The following is a 4,527-nucleotide window of genomic DNA, read 5'->3' as shown; positions in this document are numbered from 1 at the left end:
TACCCAATGTGAAACCTGGAGAATATAGCGGTTATATCAAGGATTGACACAAGCCCCAGCAGTTGAAAAGTGTAACGGGTACCCGGCAAATTAATAAGCAAACCCATTGATTGTGCTCTTATTGAGGAGAAATATGAATGGGGCCAATTAAGGGAGTTACACTGATTCAACTTCAGGGGTGGTGAAATATCAACATATTAGTAAAGATACATGAGTTAATAGATCCAGAGCAGGAACGTGGGCAGACAAGAAACTCTTGTCTTTTTAACAGTCATTTTTCTACATCAATGTGTCATGTCATTTCATGTTTTAATATTTCGCTACTAGACATTATTAAATTTACCTAATAAAGATTTATTTTTAAGACTTTAAAATACAATCAATGAATTATATTGTCCATATCCGTTTCGAGTGTCCCTTAGGATCATTCTTTTTCTTTCTTTTTGTACTTGAATCAACAATTAATTTAATGATCGGGAGCACCCTTCCTCTCAGGATATCTCCTATAGAAAAAGTTTATTGAGAATTACTCATTGAGAGGGAGATAAATGGTTTACCTGGTGCAGTCTTTCTTTCTCTTTTCTAATGGGGTCATTATGATATTGTGTTGCCTTAAGGAAAAAAAAAACAGAAGATGTACAACTGTGTATGTTCAGAATTTACATTTATTGCTTATGTTTTATTATGTACAATAAAAAAAATGTGAGTTATTTTGAACAGGAAACAGCTGATGGCCTTGCTGCTTTGAGGAGGAGACAGCAGATGACCTTGCTGCTTTGAGGAGAAGACATCAGATGGTCTTGCTGCTTTGAGAAGGAGACTGCTGATGGCCTTGCTGCTTTGAGGAGGAGACAGCAGATGACCTTGCTGCTTTGAGGAGAAGACATCAGATGGTCTTGCTGCTTTGAGAAGGAGACAGCAGATGGTCTTGCTGCTTTGAGGAGGAGACAGCTGATGGCCTTGCTGCTTTGAGGAGGAGACTGCTGATGGCCTTGCTGCTTTGAGGAGGAGACAGTTGACGGCCTCTGCTTTGAGGAGGAGACAGCAGATGGTCTTGCTGCTTTGTGGAGGAGACAGCAGATGGTCTTGCTGCATTGAGGAGGAGACAGCAGATGGTATTGCTGCATTGAGAAGGAGACAGCAGATGGTCTTGCTGCATTGAGGAGGAGACAGCAGATGGTATTGCTGCTTTTAAAGGAATTATCAGGTGGAATTGCTATGGAGGATACAGCTCATGTTTGTGGAGAGGCTGCTGAAGAGCTGATGTTTTATGCTGAGACATAGAGATCAGAGCTATTTTCCGTTAATGTGATGATGGAAATGAGAGCTGCTGGTGTTTGCTCTGATGATGAGGACAAGAGGTGATGATAAAGCAGCTGCAGTGGATGAAGGAGACATCATTGTCCTGAGATATTAGTGTGATGGTAATGTAAGGAGACAGTGCACTGGTTCTATGTTACTGGCTGCACAGATGACATCTATGGTGTTGTCTGATTTTCTTTGATGCAGCCCAGCCCGGTTTTCATATTATCACTGCAATGCTCCTATTTATATCGTCCAGAATTGTGGTCTATGATAGAAGACACAACACAGCTTTATCATTAAATATACAGAAATACATGTATATGACAACAGAGCAATTTCCAACTTCCCTGGGGGTATATTTAATAAACTGAAAGGCAAGATACATTTGGCGTAGTAAGCTGAGCTGGTCGCATCTGAATGTGAGTCCAGGGGGTATATTTACTAAACTGCGGGTTTGAAAAAGTGGAGATGTTGTCTATAGCAACCAATCAGATTCTAGTTATCTTTTATTAAGTACATTCTACAAAATGACAACCAGAATCTGATTGGTTGCTATAGGCAACATCTCCACTTTTTCAAACCCGCAGTTTAGTAAATGTACCCCCTGGACTCACATTCAGATGCGTCCAGCTCAGCTTACTACGACAAATGTATCTTGCCTTTCAGATGTAGTTTATATCTGCATTCTTTTACGTAAAATGCATCAACTCTATCAGGCCCAAATATCCGCTTAGTCTTAATTATTCTTACACTCATACAAGTGAATGCAATGACGTTTGGCCTCATGTTATTTAGTCATTCTTAAGTCTTGTTTTCAGAATTTCCCTGTGTGTGAAGAGATGGCACCCTTAGGGCGCACACCCACTGGCATTCAACACAAACATGTTCCATTCATGAAATAGAATAAGTAGTGTACTGAAAAACGCTACTACAATGGATTGCAAGGGAAAGAATCACAAGTAAACATGAAATGTGTGTGGTAAGACTAGAACCAATAATCTCTAGGCAAAACTCACTAGGTTAAAACATTTAATATATTTACCTCCTCGTCTCCTTACACCAGATGTCCTGGATGGGGGGAGTGGTCTTCCGGCCCTGATCATGTATTATGGCTCCTCCCAGTGTTCCAGGTGTCATTCACGTAGGAGAAGCCACAGAGCAACCTCCTGTATGTGTCAGATATTGGTGGCTTCTTAGGATCCACAGATGACAGCATCTCATCCATTCTCATGTGATTCTGTGATGTACTTTCTGGGTTCTATGAAGAGAAGACACATAAAGCAGATGTATCATTTAATACACATAGGACATGTATGTCTAATAGGACAATTCCCCACTGTATGCTCTCCTCCAGCATGTGCTGTAATGGAGAATAATTACTATATACTGTGCAGACTCTGCATACTGCACTACACTATGCTGTATCTGTATGTTGTATGTCACAAACTAATATAATAATCACAGTCAGGGCTAGTAACAAAGGGGCATATTTATACTGAGCTGCCCTGACGTGGCTGTAAGCAGGATATTACATGATTATTAGTATAATACAGGATCAGAATAATAAGTATGATTGTTATTATCTGACCTTTTACAGCAAATCTTTCTGAGCCGAGTTGTGGGGACTGGAGGAAAAGAACGTTTACTGTGCACTCGGCATTATAGATACGACCAGAGCCAGAGGCGGAACTAGTGAGCTGTGGGCCCCGGGGCAGGGAAGCGGAGAGGAGGGAACTGGGGCCCTCAGCTCACTAGTTCTCCATGAAGCGGGCCCCGTTATCTCCATGGGCCCCGGTGCACAGCACCTGCTTCACCAATGGTGATTCCTCCACTGACCTGAGCACTATTATTATAGAAGGTTTATTCCAGCCCAGAACTTACAGGTGAGAGGGAATTCCTGTGCCCAGTGTCAGCCTAATTACTGACATTACCGAGCTGTGTCCCTGACCTTACTACAGCTATCAGCAGACAGCACAAATAATGACAGACACAGTAGTGTAGATTTGGCTTTAAGGCGTCTGTTATCCCTTCCTTACCCCGTCAAAGCTTTCTAGTTCATCTCATACTTGTCAACTCTCCCGGAATGTCCGGGAGACTCCCAAAATTCGGGTAGGTCTTCTGGACTCCCGGGAGAGCAGGCAAGTTTCCCGCATACTGCAACTTTCTCGTCAAAATGACTGTAAATCGCGTCATTTTGGCCCTTCCCCCTGCGACAAAAACGGAATTTAGTGGCGGGGGCAGGGCCTACATGACGCGATTGACCGTGCACCGCCCCTTCCGCATCCAAACACACCCCCTGCCTGGGATCTCCCAGAATTTACTTTTTAAAGGTTGACAAGGATGATTCATCTTATTCCCTCATCTGAGCAATCATAAGAGAGCTTGGACAGTGGACACAATACTAGCATGTCCTCACCCTCACATTCTTTACTGGTCATGTTTTCAGTATTTCCCTTTGTCTGTGAATATCAAGTATTATCACTGAGCAGTTCAGTTAGGTTTAAGTCATCTGTGCACGATTAAGGACATTAAGAAATGTGGGCTGTTATAATTACTTGACAAGTGGGATAAGGAACTCTCCTCTGCACAAACATGTCTCTGATTATTCTCAGATTGTATACAACATGATTGAATTCCTTGTCTATATACTTACAGGCTCCATTGTAAATGGGGGATCTGATGTTCCAATCTCTACTTCTTCCCAGTCACATGGCGCGAAAAATGGATGTGCCCTTATACCTCTAGAGGAGAGCTGCCGTGACAGAGGTAATTTACACAGGAGCTGTGAAAGGAAATAACATGAAATCACAGACTGTTAATGGCAGACAAGTACTAATTGGACATCTGACTCTTCCAGTAGGCTATGAATGGTTCATTATCAGGATATCATGTGTCAAATCCTTTACTGTTGTTTTACAAATACATCTGGTAAGAGTTTGCTCCAAGTTTCTCCTCCTTCCTTCCTACACTTTGCTAACACCCGTAATATATCTGGTGCTTGTTAATTATTTAGACACCACCGAAGCCCCCACCCCCCACCCACCTTCTCTGGGCTCCTTTCTGCTTCAGATCACCAACACTGTGATTTTTAGTACTTCACGCTATCTGCACATACATGTACAACTACATGTGACGCAGAGAGCTGACATGCTACGAGAAGCTGTGAGTCCGTTCTCTGACAAGTACTATGTATAATAACTAATAGTCGCCCCCCCCCCCCCA

General features: G+C 42.5%; 1 long non-coding RNA gene across 1 annotated transcript; it reads right to left on the bottom strand.

The window, feature by feature from the left end:
• Positions 1 to 692: 692 nt before the first annotated feature.
• Positions 693 to 4,047, bottom strand: LOC142140502 (uncharacterized). The gene is made up of 3 exons (XR_012688518.1): positions 3,959 to 4,047; positions 2,348 to 2,563; positions 693 to 1,570 (listed from the first exon to the last, which is right to left on the bottom strand). It is a non-coding gene; the product is annotated as an uncharacterized LOC142140502 (long non-coding RNA).
• Positions 4,048 to 4,527: the final 480 nt, after the last annotated feature.

The sequence above is a fragment of the Mixophyes fleayi genome, chromosome 2 (genome assembly GCF_038048845.1).
Source record: "Mixophyes fleayi isolate aMixFle1 chromosome 2, aMixFle1.hap1, whole genome shotgun sequence".
In the NCBI taxonomy this organism is placed as follows: domain Eukaryota; kingdom Metazoa; phylum Chordata; class Amphibia; order Anura; family Limnodynastidae; genus Mixophyes; species Mixophyes fleayi.
This window is presented reverse-complemented; position numbering and strand designations above follow the sequence as displayed.